At 43.3% G+C, this 14,708-nt stretch overlaps 1 non-coding gene across 1 annotated transcript; it reads left to right on the plus strand.

Annotated features, from left to right (window-relative positions):
* The first annotated feature begins 5,924 nt into the window (after window positions 1–5,924).
* LOC116059070 lies at window positions 5,925–6,043 on the plus strand. Its single transcript, XR_004107200.2, has one exon. It is a non-coding gene; the product is annotated as a 5S ribosomal RNA (ribosomal RNA).
* The last annotated feature ends 8,665 nt before the right edge of the window (window positions 6,044–14,708 follow it).

Here is a 14,708-nt window from a genome sequence, read left to right on the forward strand (position 1 = left end):
TCGGAGTAGAGCCGCTGCTCCTTCGCGTCGAAAGGAGCCAGTTGAGGTGGTTCGGGCATCTGGTAAGGATGCCCCCTGGGCGCCTCCCTAGGGAGGTTTTCCAGGCATGTCCAGCTGGGAGGAGGCCTCGGGGAAGACCCAGGACTAGGTGGAGGAATTATATCTCCAACCTGGCCTGGGAACGCCTCGGGATCCCCCAGTCGGAGCTGGTTAATGTGGCTCGGGAAAGGGAAGTTTGGGGTCCCCTGCTGGAGCTGCTACCCCCGCGACCCGTTACCGGATAAGCGGAAGAAGATGGATGGATGGATGAACTATGTGGCCAATTGGAAAGTATACTTTAATAAAGTACTAACCACTTTTGGTTTAAAGACGGTAGCAAATTTGAGTCAGTGTTTGATGGAGCGCGATTTGATGCACCTGCCCGCTTTTTATAGAGAAGTGCTGATGGCATGGAGCAATTTTTTGCCTCATGTTACACCAATTTTTAAGGTCAAAGAGCAAATCTTACAAACACCTTTTCTCAATAACCCGGTTTTCAAGTATGGAGGGAGGGTGATGCAAAACAAAGCAATAACTTCTGTCAACTGTATGTATGTGGGGAATATATGTAATAGTGAGGGGAGGGTTGATGTGGAAGTTCTATTGAGAGAACTGAAGCAAAAAGGGGTAAAAGTCAGAAAGAATGTAATTATGAGTATGTGTGATAAGGTCAGCAATTGCCTGAAAGAGGAATGGTGTACTTTGATGACTGCAAAATCGAGCGACACGGAATGTGATGTGGTACATTTTGCATTCACGCAAAAGGGGAAAAATATTGATGTAAACGAAGACGGAAGATGTGGCCGGGCACGAGAATCGCAGACGGGACAAGATTCGTAAAGGTGCAGTTCAACGAGCAGGTACAGTCGCTGCCATACTCCACTCGTTTCAACACAGCCCAGGGAAGTGAATACTTCAAAGTGCTTCATGATAGACAGGTCAAAGTGTGCAGATTGTGCTTGCAACCAAATCACATTTTGAGAGAATGTCCAGAGTTCCAATGTCACAAATGTGGGGTGCAGGGACACTATGCAAGGGAATGCAACACACACGTGGGCAAATGCAAATTATGTAAAATGGTGTTAGAGGAATGCATATGTTTGGAAAGTGAAGATGAGGAAGAGAGTCAGGGTCATGTGTCTGAAAAGGAGGGAGAAGGGACAGCGAGTGATGATGGTGCAGAGGGAAGCACAGAGAGTGAAGGATCTATAAGACGAGAGTCAGCTGTGGAGACAGTGAACCCAGCAGCAGGTAGTCATGAGCAGGGTGTTCAAAATAAGGAGTGCTTACAACAGCATATGGGGTCACGAAACAGTGAGAATCAAGGGAATGGGTTACAAGTGAATCCAGGCCCTTTGGCTCAATCTGTGGGCTTGTCTGCCTTAATCCGTACAGCTACACCTGTTGCAGGCGCCTGTTCAGACTCTGAGGATCTGCCGGCCGGTCAGTCATCACAGACAGCTGTCCCTGAAACCTGGGTGTTAGACTCAGAAATGGATTTTCAGACGATCCCGACTAGCAAAAAACGGGGGCTGGATAAATTGGCTAAACAAGTTAAAAGGGTGAAAAATGCTGAGGATGTAATTAAGTAGTAGTTTTTTTTCTGAATGAAACATATTGCATTTGCCACTTTAATGTTGCAGTTCCTATCTTTAAATGCAAACGGCCTGAGAGATATGGGGAAGTTTCAGTCAGTCATAAATCATCTGCATGTGGATGTTTTTTGTTTACAACAGACTAAATGGGATGCTCGGGTGCATAAAGAAGCACAAAGACTGTGGAAAGGAACTATCATTGGGAACAATGGAGTAAATGTAACTTGTGGGGTGGCAACAATGTTTCGTATGGATATGATAAAGAACATTGATGTGGTACACAAGGATGATTGTGGACGATTACTAGTCACGGACTGTGATTTTGGGAAGCAGCATATGAGGGTAATTAATGTTTATGCGCCCAATATAGATTCGGATAGGAAAATCTTCTTTAAGGAACTGATGAAATGGTGTAATAATTGCACACTTATTTTTGGAGATTTTAATGTTGCTATGACATCGAATGATTTATCCAAAGTGAATGTGTTTAAAGGGGACTGCAGTAGAAGTACTTTGATAGATGTGATTCAAATGAAAAATCTAATTGATATCTGGAGATTTACTTTTCCACGGAAGAGAGAATTTTCGAGACGACAAGTGGTTAAAGGTGTTCTGAAGCAATCTAGAATTGATCTCTGTTTAATTTCACATGACTTGGTGAAAAACATACGCAGTCCCACCTATACACAGAACTTGTGGAGTGATCATTCTACTTTTTCCTGTTTTCTTGGAGAGGGTGTGAAGAGATATGGAGGTTTATGGTGCTTTAATGCCAGTTTGGTACAGGATATGGTGTTTGTGGAAAAAATGAAAACTTTTTTAACAAATGTTAAACATGAGTTATTCTTGATAAATGATATTAATGGGTGGTGGGATGATCTTAAACAAAGAATTAAAAAGAAATGTATATACTATTGCAAAGATAAACGCTGGAGGGAAAATCTCTTTGAAAAACAATTAATGGTAGCTTTAAATGATGAGTGTAGGTTTTTAGATAGCAATAATATAGTGAGTACAGAGAAGTATGAGGCGATTAAACTGCAATTAGATAAAATAGAAGAGAAAAGGTGTAAGGGGGCGGCAATACGAAGTAAAATGCAATATTTTTTAGAGGGAGAAAAATGCACAGCTTTTTTTCTGAATTTAGAAAAGCAAAAGAAAAATAAACACTTGATACAGGAGTTGGAAACTGAGACAGGGACTAAATTAGAGAAAATGGAAGATGTTTTGCAATATGTTCAAAAGTATTATCAAGAGCTTTTTTCGAGCCAACTAACAGACCAAGTGGCCGTAAATAGAGCCCTGTCAGCGCTATCGAAAAAACTGAGTAATCAGGATAAAGAATGGTGTGATATGCCTCTGATAGACGGAGAAATAGAACATGCAATAAATGGTTTAAATAGCAATAAAAGTCCGGGGAATGATGGTTTAACATCAGAATTTTATAAAACTTTCAAAGCACAGTTAATTCCGCTTCTGATGAAGGTTTTCAAACATATTGAAAAGACGCAAGAAAGTCCGCTGTCTATAACAGAAGGTGTGGTGAATATATTTCATAAAAATAAAGGGAGTAAAAGTAACTTGGATAATTATAGACCAATTAGCCTGTTAAATACGGATTATAAAATTTTAACGAAATCTTTGGCTAATCGAGTGAAGGTGGTTATAAATACAATTGTGGATCAGACGCAAACATATAGCATTCCGAATAGGGATATTGCGGATTCGATTCTGACAATCAAGGATACAGTTAGACAACTCACTAGTGAGGGGGGCATTTGGCTGGGAATTGACTTGATGAAAGCTTTTGACAGAGTTGAACATTCTTTTTTGTTTTCTGTTTTGAGGGAATTGGGTTTTGGAGATAAATTTATAGGATGGATTAAAGTTTTGTATCAAGGAGCACAAAGTAGAGTGAAATGCAATGGATTATTGACAGAGCCTTTTAAACTAGGGAGATCAATTAGACAGGGCTGCCCTTTGTCGTCTCTGCTGTATAGTTTGGTGGCAGAGCCTCTGGCGGCTTTAATTTTAAATGATGTCTCCATTCAAGGTATAAAGATTGCAAAATCAACACATTGCACTGTCGTACAGTATGCAGATGATGTAAATATTTTTGTCAAAACAGTGCAGGATGTAGATAAGGTTCTTGTTCATCTGGATACTTATCAAAAAGCCTCGGGGGCAAAAGTTAATTTCAGTAAATCAGAAATAACTCCGTATGGTGTAGATCTCAAACATATTACAAAATGGGGTTTTCGTTTGATTGAGACACCGCGCAAAGTGTTAGGAGTTTATATAGGGAAAAATGAAAAAGAGGCTGATGAGATAACATGGAAAGCGTTAATAGGGAAGGTGAAAAATGTGTTGGACTTATGGAAAGGTAGACATCTTTTTTTGCGAGGTAAGGTGACTGTGGCAAATGTTCTTTCTTTTTCTCTGTTAACTCATGCTTTAAGTACGTGCTATTTTCCGGCGTGGGCTCTTGTTGAGCTCAATGGTATAATGAGAAATTTTCTGTGGAAAAACAAAGCGAATGTAATTGCGCAAAACACTCTGATTGGGGAAGTAAATAAAGGGGGTTTAAATCTTATTGATTTGGCAGTAAAGCGTGACGCTCTGAGAATCAAAGTGGTAGGCAAATTTCTAAACAAAGATGTGAAATCCATTTGGAAAAAAAGTTTTGAAAATTTCTTATCAGCATATGGTACGGGGGATAGGATGAACATTTTTCAGATCCATTCTATGCGCATGATGGAAAACTTGCCTTTGTTTTATGAGGAAGTGATGTTTGCTTGGAGCAAAGTGTTGCATTTAGTAGCTCCTCAGTGTAATATGAAAGAACAGGTGCTACAGATTCCTTTTTTGTTGAATCCAAGTATAACCTTCAAAGGAAGAATGCTGCAAAATGCTATTGTAATGAAAGCAAATTTGATGAAAATAAAAGACGTTTGTGATTCTGGAGGACATGTAGATGTTCAGAATTTATGTGAAGCTTTACAAATGCAGGGGGTGGTTTATAGGAAAAGGGACATGCAGTTGCTGTGTGACAAAGTGTTTGAAGGACTGCCTCCTGCATGGAAAGAAGTGTTGAAATTAAAGAGTAAGGGGACTGTGGTTTTAGAGATGGATGTTGTTCTGCGTATGGGTGCTACATCTGACCATGTGAGCAATTTTAAAACAAGTCAATGGTACAAAGTGTTGAAAAATAAAAATGTTAAAATACCTGCGGCTGAAATACAATGGGCAAAATTGTTTCCAGGGAAAGCAATGGGTTCAATTTGGAAGTTTATTGATATAAAACATTCAAGTCTTACCATTTTTAATACAGACTTCAAAATTAGACACAGAAAGATTTATACAGGGATAATTATGCATCAAATACATAAACAATATCAGAGGGTGTGCAAAAGATGCATGATAGCTGATGAGGATGTGGAGCATATATTTCTGAACTGTGTGAAAGTGGGTGTTTTTAGGGAGAAAGTTAAGGGTCTGATAATGTCAAAATGTCATATGATGTTTTCGGATCAGGGACAGTGGGATTGGGCTTTTTTGTTTGGTCTGACGGCAAACCAGAAAAATATCAATATGAATGTGGTAAATTTGCTTTTAGCAATGTCCAGAAAAGCAGTTTTCATGGTGAGGAATTTCGCGTTCTATGAAGGGAAAAATTTGAGTGTGTGGGACATCTTTTCTAACATGGTTAAGGCGCACTTTGGGTTATTATTTATGATAGGGGAAGATATTTTTGAGGGTAAATTCATGAGAGACAATGTTTTGTTTAAAATAGAAGAGGGGAACAATCTGGTGTTTGATTTTTAAAAAAGAAAGGGGTTTTTTTTGTGTGTGTTTTAGAATTTTGTATGATTTTTGTTTTCTATTGGTGTTTGTGAGAGTTATTTTGGGAAATGGTATCATTGGTATATGGTGTATATTTTGTGGGGGGTTTTTTGTTTGAGAGTCCTTTTCATATGATTTTGATTTGTTTTTTGACTATATGTGGATGGATTGTAGTTTTGATTCTGTAAAGAAAATATGTTATATATTTGTGTTTTTTGATAATAAAAGAGAAAAAAAAAAAAAAAAACACGCCCGATCTCGTCTGATCTCGGAAGCTAAGCAGGGTAGGGCCGGGTCAGTACTTGGATGGGAGACTGCCTGGGAATACCCGGTGCTGTAAGCTTTTTATTCCCGTCTTACAACAGCAGGGGCTCTGCTCCTTCTTTATACCACAAGTGTAATTACATTTTACCATCTATAAATGGCTTGTGTTCACCTGCTGCTATTGCTTACGGCCATACCACCCTGAACACGCCCGATCTCGTCTGATCTCGGAAGCTAAGCAGGGTAGGGCCGGGTCAGTACTTGGATGGGAGACTGCCTGGGAATACCCGGTGCTGTAAGCTTTTTATTTCCGTCTTACAAGAGCAGGGGCTCTGCTCCTTCTTTATACCACAAGTGTAATTACATTTTACCATCTATAAATGTCTTGTGTTCACCTGCTGCAATTGCTTACGCCCACACCACCCAGATCCCGCGAGATTCCCGTAGTGTGCAGTCAGAGCCCCAGAGTGAGAGAGAGTAGTGGTCGCAATTGTTTGGAGGAGAGGAGTAATTTTTGTTTGATAGATAAGTATAGGTATATGGTAAGTTATTTGATATATTTTTGTAGAATAATATAGTGTATGCTTTGTGTAGGTAAGTTTATTGTAGTACAGTGTTAATTTTTGTGTAATTTTTTGAGCTCAAATGAGTCGCCGCCTTTTTCCTCCACCTGTAATGGAGGGGAGGAATAGGTTAGTGTCGATGAAGACAAAGAACAAGTTATTAATGAGGGACAGAATAGCAGAGACAACAAAGCAGAGTTTTGCTTTGGGGTTTTTTTTTAAACCACGGGGAAATAAAGACAGGAGAGAAGCCGCTGATAGCACAGAACAGAGAGCCGCGTTGTCAATGGCGGCGGAGGAGTTGGAAAATATCCGACAACTGAGTGGCGGCGCATCAATGGCAAAAACTACGAAGAATAGAGAGGAGATGGTGAGGGAGGGAATGGAGATGGTGTGTGGAGCGGTGCAGGAGGTTTCTGAAGCTGAGAAAGCAGGAAATCTGCCGAGCAAGCCAACGACAGCGGAGAAGACAGCGTCTCCAGCTGTGGTGACGTCAGCAGCGGCCGACGATCCAGAGGCGGCAGCGGTGGTGACGTCTGAGGTGCAGACAGAGAGAGACGCTGGCAGAACACGCAGCGCAGCAGACACGGAAGGAGAGAAATGTGGAGGCTCCGTTGGAGGGGAGAAACGGAGAGAATGGGCATTCGGAAGATTTGTTTGCCAGAGACAAGGTAGCTGAGAAGCAATATCTCAAGCGACTGACTGTAAAAATACAGTTAATGGGCCAGAAGAATATTACACCACTGGAAGTTATGAGGACGATTATGTTATGGGTTGGTGTGTATTTTATTTTGGTAGTCTGTTTCTGTTCTGCATTTTGCTTAGTTTCCTGTTTTATTTTGGTACTCTGTTCTCTGTCTTGTCTTGTCCTGCTTTACCTTGTGTTTTCCCACCTGTGTGATTGTCTGATGTGCTCCACCTGTTCCCCAGCCCTGGTGTCACCTGTCTTGCGTTTACTCGTTACCATGTGTATTTAGTCTTTGTGTTCCCCTTGTCCTGTGTCAGATCATTGTATGTGTATGTTAGTTTGTGTCTGTGCCCTGCCACCCGGCGTGTGTTCGTGTCCTTCCCTGCGTCTTCTTGTGAGTTTTTCTGTGTTTTGTTCCTGTGGTTTTTCCAGCCTCTGTGCTGTGTTTTTGGTTTCAATAAATTCCTGAACTCAAGCCATCTCCTGCCTGCCTGCCTGCTCTCTGCCTTTGGGTCCTCAACTTCCAAGAACCTAACAGATTAGGCTTCTGTGTGGTGGTATAATGGCGTGTCGCAGAACGGGCGCGCAGACATATGAAGTGACATTGAGTACAGACACGGGGAAGCAGAACATTCTGAATGGCTTCGAAATTGACTCTGTGCCAGTGGAGGTGACGGAGTTATGCCGAGAAGAGGTGATGGTGTCTTTCCTGCAGTTGCCGGTCTACATCCCTGACGGTGTGATTGCTGCCAAGCTGGAGCAGTGGGGGGTCACCCTCGTGTCCCCAATAAGGAGACGGATGTGGCCAGGGACCAACGTGGCGGATGGTACTCGGCTGGTGCGGGTAAGATTTGACGGGCCCGTCAAATTGTTACCTTACTCGACCAAATTTGAGACGGCGACCGGACCACAATACTTCAGAGTCATCCACAACTACCAGAACAGAGTGTGTCGGCTGTGCAGAGAGGAGGACCACGAGATGAAGGACTGCCCCAAATTCCGATGCTTCCGTTGTAACCAGCAGGGACGTTATGCAAAGAGCTGTCATGCAACGGTGAGTAAATGCAAAATTTGTCATAACAGAATGAATGAGTGCATTTGTCTAGAAAGCGAGGAGGATATTACTGATAGTGTTAATATTAATGATAATAATGGGGAGAATAACTGTATAATAACTGCGGATCAGGTTCTGCCAGAGCCAACAGTGGCTCTGTTATTTAGACTTTGAAAATTAAGTTGATGTGGATGTGGGAAAAGGGACGCACGTTGATGAAACGTTACTGACCGCGACGAGGGCTGAGGCTGAGGGAGAGCAAGCCGGCGGCAGTAATGAGGATGTAGCAGGTCTGATTGATAGTGTGGATATCAATAAAAATGATGATGTGCGAAACGGAAAGGGTGGAGAGGACGGGTTGCAAACCAGTCTGCCGTTCTCCACTCTGGATGTGGGATCGCTAAATCTTTTGAATCCAACATCTCGGTCGAAACAGTCCACGTGTGCGCCCCTTTTAGGTCGAGAAAAAGGCTTAAATATACCAGCAAATATTGTGCTGACGGACGACGGTTTTGAGGAGGCAATAGGTCGACCGTATGCCAAAACACCAGGGGTTTTCCCAAAAAGAGTGGTGAAAAAGAAAAAGAGGGAATCTAGATTTGGGTCACATTTTAATGAGGATGATTCTGGCAATTAATCTCATTCATTATGTTTAAAATGACAATTTTTGCATTGCTTGTTGCAATGGCGTTCTTTGCATCGATGAACGTGCAAGGGTTACGTTCAGCGGCTAAGCTCAAGTCCATACTGGATACCACTGTCTTTGATGTGTTGTGTCTTCAGGAAACCAAGTGGGACGACAACATGAGTGCCACCCTGGCGAGGAAGTGGCAAGGACAATTACTTGTGAGTAATGGAATTGACAGAACATGTGGTGTGGCTATTTACTTTAAATTACTGAAATTTAAAGAGATAACTGTCCTACACAGAGACACCGCTGGCAGACTGCTAGTGGTTGAGTGTAAACATGAACGAATGACATTGCGCATCATTAATGTTTATGCCTCCAATCGGGAGATTGAGCGTAAGCAGTATTATAAAACATTAAGAACATGGTGTACGGACAATACAATGATATTTGGAGATTTCAACACGGTGGAGAGCTTCTTGTCCGAACACTAAAGACTTCTCCAGAAGACAGGTAGTGTGCGGAGTTTTGAAGCAGTCACGAATTGACTTGTGTTTGGTAACTGCTCCCCTGTGTAAACGAGTAGGTAAACCCACCTACGTGCAAAATCCGTGGAGTGACCACAGCACTTTCCGGTGTGTTTTGGAGTCATCGGACACACGAAGGAGAGGGGGTATGTGGTGCTTAAATGCCAGTTTGTTATGTGATGAAGACTTCAGTAAAATGATGTTAAGAATGTTGGATGAGTTTAAGAGAGACATGCCATTTATTGATGATGTGTTAGAGTGGTGGGTGTTTCTGAAAAACAGAATCAAAAGCAAATGTATTAACTTCAGTAAAAACAAACAATGGAAAAACACATTGAAGGAACAAAAAGTGAGAAATCTCATGTGTGCTGAAGCTAAAAGACTAGACGAAGACGAGAACATGTGCGCAGACAATTATGTACTGCTGAAAAAGAAATTGGAGAAATTTGAGGAGATGAAATGTAGAGGAGCTGCCGTACGCAGTAAAGTGCAGAGCTACATAGAGGGGGAAAAATGTACTGGGTATTTTCTAAGAATGGAAAAAACAAACATTGATGAACTAATGACAAAAAATGGTGATTTTGTGAGAACTCAAACAGAAATCATAGCAGAAGTAGGGGAATATTACAAAGAGTTGTACACTAACCAAGAGACAGACAGTGCATCTGTTGAGGTAGTGTTGTCAGCACTGAACAAAAAATTGAATGTAGATGACAAGAAATGGTGTGATGATGCTTTTACAGAGGCAGACATAGACCTAGCCGTGAGTGGCTTGAATGATAACAAAAGTCCAGGTCAGGATGGACTCACGGCCGAGTTCTACAAAAAATTTAAAGGGCAGCTGTAGCCAATCCTACACAAGGTTTTTTTAACCATGGCGGGGACAGGGACAGTGCCGGAGGAATTCACGGATGGTGTAATTAATATTTTTTACAAAAAAAAGGGGGGAAAAACACAATTTGGATAATTACAGGCCGATTAGTCTGCTAAATGTGGATTATAAAATCCTGGCAAAAATCCTGGCAAACAAAGTGAAACACGTCATCGCCACAGTGGTGGGTGACACTCAGGCATACAGTGTCCCGGGGAGAAGCATTACACACTCCATTCTGACAGTTAAAGACACGGTGAGAACCTTGGCGGATGGGAAGGGGCTATGGCTGGGCATAGACCTCCAAAAAGCGTTCGATAGGGTGGAGCACAGTTTTTTGTATAGGACACTGGACACTTTGGGGTTTGGTGAAGGGTTTATTAACTGGATTAGACTTTTGTACAGCACAGCTAACAGCAGAGTGAAATGCAATGGGCAGTTCACGGAGGGGTTTTGTATTAAAAGGTCAATAAGACAAGGGTGTCCACTTTCCTCGCTGCTTTACAGCTTGGTGGCCGAACCTCTGGCAGCAATGTTAGTCAGCAGCAAGAAGATCCAAGGAGTAACCTTGAGTGAAGGAACTGAGGTGAAAATTGTGCAGTACGCTGACGACATTAATATTTTTGTAAGAACTAGTGGGGATATGGATAATTTCATGTCTATCATGCGTTCGTATGAGTTAGCCTCAGGGGCAAAAATTAACGTAAACAAATCAGAAATCTCGGTCTTTGGAAAACATAAGACTGACATCAGCAAGTGGGGTTTCAAGGAAGTCAACACTCAGAGGAAAGTTATGGGTGTATTTATTGGAAAAAATGAAGAAGAGGCAGACAAACAAACATGGTTAAGTGCAATTAAGAAAATCAAAAATGTACTTAACATGTGGAAATTGAGAGGTTTGCTACTTAGAGGAAAGGTAATTGTTTTAAATGCTCTTTCGTACTCGGTGCTTAATTTTTTTCTAGATACGTGTGCGCTACCGCAGTGGGCTTTAGACAGTCTGACAAAGATAAGTAGCGAATTTTTGTGGGAATCGAAAATGACGAGTGTGGCACACCGCACTGTCATAGAAGTAGTCAAAAAAGGTGGGTTGAATTTAATGGATATTCAAACAAAGCGTGATGCTTTGCGACTTAAAATAATTGGTAAGTTTTTAGATGTAAATTTTGTGGCCAATTGGAAAGTATACTTTAATAAAGTACTGTCCACGTTTGGCCTAAAAACTGTAGCGAATCTAAGTCAGCATATGATGGAGCGCGATCTCATGCACCTGCCTGCATTTTATAGAGAAGTACTGATGGCATGGAGCAAGTTTTTGCCCCATGTATCACCGATTTTCAGGGATAAAGAGCAAATAATGCAAACACCATACCTCAATAACCCGGCTTTCACGTATGGAGGGAGGGTGATGCAAAACAAAGCAATAACATCTGTAAACTGTATGTATATGGAAAATATATGTAACAGTAAGGGGTTGGTTGACGAAGCAGTTCTGATAAAAGAACTGAAGCTAAAAGGGGTGAAGGTCAGAAAGGAAGCGATAGTAATGTGTGATAAAATAAGTAATTGCATGAAAGAAGAATGGTATAAATTAATGAATCAAGCAAAACGGAGTGTGATTTGGTACATTTTGCCTTTACGCGAAAGGGTAAAAATATTGACATATGCACAGCTAAGACCAAAGATATGTATTGTCTACTTAGGGACAAGATAATCAAAACACCAAGTGCCGAGAGGACTTGGAGCAATACTTACCCTCAAGGTAAGGTGAGCAAGATGTGGAACAATATCAATGTCAAATATGCATCTCCTCAAATGTTTCACTTGGATTTTAGGGTGAGACACAGGAGGATTTACACGGGGGTGATTTTGCATCAGATTAACAGGAAGTATGAGAGAGCGTGTAGTGTGTGTAAAGTGGCCGACGAGACTCTGGAACATGTGTTTTTAGAGTGTGTAAATCTGGTGAAATTCAAGGTGCGTCTAAAGAAACTGTTGGAGAATAAATGTGGGTATGTATGTAATTATGTGTGCGAATGGGGATTTCATGTCCTTTTTGGGCTAACAGAAAGAATGAATGGAGTTAATGGGAATGTGGTGAATTTGGTTTTATCGTTAGCCAGAAGGGCCATTTTTCTGAGGCGGAACCTGGCTCTCCACGAGGGCAGGTTGGTAGCAATATTTGTTTTTTTTGTGGGACACTATAGGGCTTTTTTTTCACTATATTTCTCACGAGGGGTTGATTTTTTCACAGATGCGTTTATGGGAGGGAATAATCTGTTCACAGTAAACGAGGGAGGCACTTTGAGGTTTAATTTGTAAAGAATGAGTAGTGGTAGTGGGACAAATTTCTTTTGTTTATTTTGGTTATTTTGATTTATTTCTCGAATGAATGTTGGATGATGAAAGCAGAGTATATTTTTGATTTATTAACACAATGTTTTCTTTTGATTTATTTCTCGAATGAATGTTTGGATATCAGTAGAGTATATTTTTGATTTATTAACACAATGTTTTCTTTTTGATTTATTTCTCGAATGAATGTTTGGATGTCAGTAGAGTATATTTTTGATTTATTAACACAATGTTTTCTTTTTGATTTATTTCTCGAATGAATGGTTTGGATATAATTTACAGTAGTATGGTTTCTCGATGGAACCATCACCTTATCGTGGTGGAGAGGTTTGTGTGTCCCTATGAACCTGAGGGCTGTGTTGTCTGGAGCTTTGTGCTCCTGGTAGGGTCTCCCAAGGCAAAGTGGTCTCAGGTGAGGGGCCAGACAAAGAATGGTTCAAAAACCCCATGAAAAAACGAGGTAGAGATGATGTGACCCTGCCTGGAGGAAGCCCGGGGCCCCCGTCTGGAGCCAGGCCCAGATGGAGGGCCCGTCAGCGAGCGCCTGGTGGCCGGGTTTGCCACGGAGCCCGGCCGGGCACAGCCCGAAAAAGCTACGTGGCACCTCTCTCTCCAACCCATGGGCCCACCACCTGTGGGAGGAACCGCTGGGGTCGGGTGCGCTGCCACATGGGTGGCAGTGAAGGTCAGGGGCCTCGACGGACCAGACCCAGGCAGCAGATGCTGGCTCTGGGGACGTGGAACATCACCTCTCTGTGGGGGAAGGAACCGGAACTTGTGCGGGAGGTGGAGCGCTACCAGTTGGATCTGGTGGGGCTCACCTCTACGCACAGTCTCGGTTCTGGAACCATACTCCTGGATAGGGGTTGGACTCTTTTCTTCTCCGGAGTTGCCCAGGGTGTGAGGCGCCGGGCGGGTGTGGGGATACTCACAAGTCCCCGGCTGAGCGCCGCTACGTTGGAGTTTACCCCGGTGGACGAGAGGGTCGCCTCCCTACGCCTGCGGGTTGTGGGGGGGAAAACTCTGACTGTTGTTTGTGCGTATGCACCAAACAAGAGCTCGGAGTATTCGGCCTTCTTGGAGACCCTGAATGGAGTCCTGTATGGGGCTCCACTAGGGGACTCCATAGTTCTGCTGGGGGACTTCAACGCGCACGTGGGCAATGATGGAGACACATGGAGAGGCGTGATTGGGAGGAACGGCCTCCCTGATCTAAACCAGAGTGGTTGTTTGTTGTTGGACTTCTGTGCTAGTCATGGATTGTCTATAACGAACACCATGTTCGAACATAGGGATGCTCATAAGTGTACTTGGTACCAGAGCACCCTAGGCCAAAGGTCAATGATCGATTTTATAATCGTTTCATCTGATCTGAGGCCGTATGTTTTGGACACTCGGGTGAAGAGAGGGGCAGAGCTGTCAACTGATCACCATCTGGTGGTGAGTTGGGTCAGAGGGTGGGGGAAGACTCTGGACAGACCTGGTAAACCCAAACGGGTAGTGCGGGTGAACTGGGAACGTCTGGAGGAGGCCCCTGTCCGACAGACTTTCAACTCACACCTCCGGCAGAGCTTTTCGTGCATCCCTGTGGAGGCTGGGGGCATTGAACCCGAGTGGACAATGTTCAAAGTTTCCATTGCTGAAGCTGCGGCGGGGAGCTGTGGTCTTAGGGTCTTAGGTGCCTCAAGGGGCGGCAACCCACGAACACCGTGGTGGACACCGGTGGTCAGGGAAGCCGTCCGACTGAAGAAGGAGTCTTTCTGGGATATGTTATCCCAGGGGACTCCGGAGGCAGTTGCAAGGTACCGAAGGGCCCGAAGGGCTGCAGCCTCTGCCGTGAAAGAGGCAAAGCAGCGGGTGTGGGAGAAGTTCGGAGAAGACATGGAGGACTTTCGGTCGGCACCAAGGTGCTTCTGGAAAACCGTTCGCCACCTCAGGAGGGGGAAGCGGGGAACCATCCAAGCTGTGTACAGTAAGGATGGGACGCTGCTGACCTCAACTGAGGAGGTAATAGGGCGGTGGAAGGAGCACTTTGAGGAACTCCTAAATCCGACTAATACGCCCTCTATGGTAGAGGCAGAGCTGGAGGATGATGGGGGATTGTCGTCAATTTCCCTGGTGGAAGTTGCTGAGGTAGTTAAACAACTCCACAGTGGCAAAGCCCCAGGGATTGATGAGATCCGTCCAGAAATGCTTAAAGCTCTGGGTGTGGAGGGGTTGTCTTGGTTGACACGCCTCTTCAACATTGCGTGGAAGTCGGGGACGGTGCCTAAGGAGTGGC

This window comes from Sander lucioperca, chromosome 14, assembly GCF_008315115.2.
Source record: "Sander lucioperca isolate FBNREF2018 chromosome 14, SLUC_FBN_1.2, whole genome shotgun sequence".
Classification (NCBI taxonomy): domain Eukaryota; kingdom Metazoa; phylum Chordata; class Actinopteri; order Perciformes; family Percidae; genus Sander; species Sander lucioperca.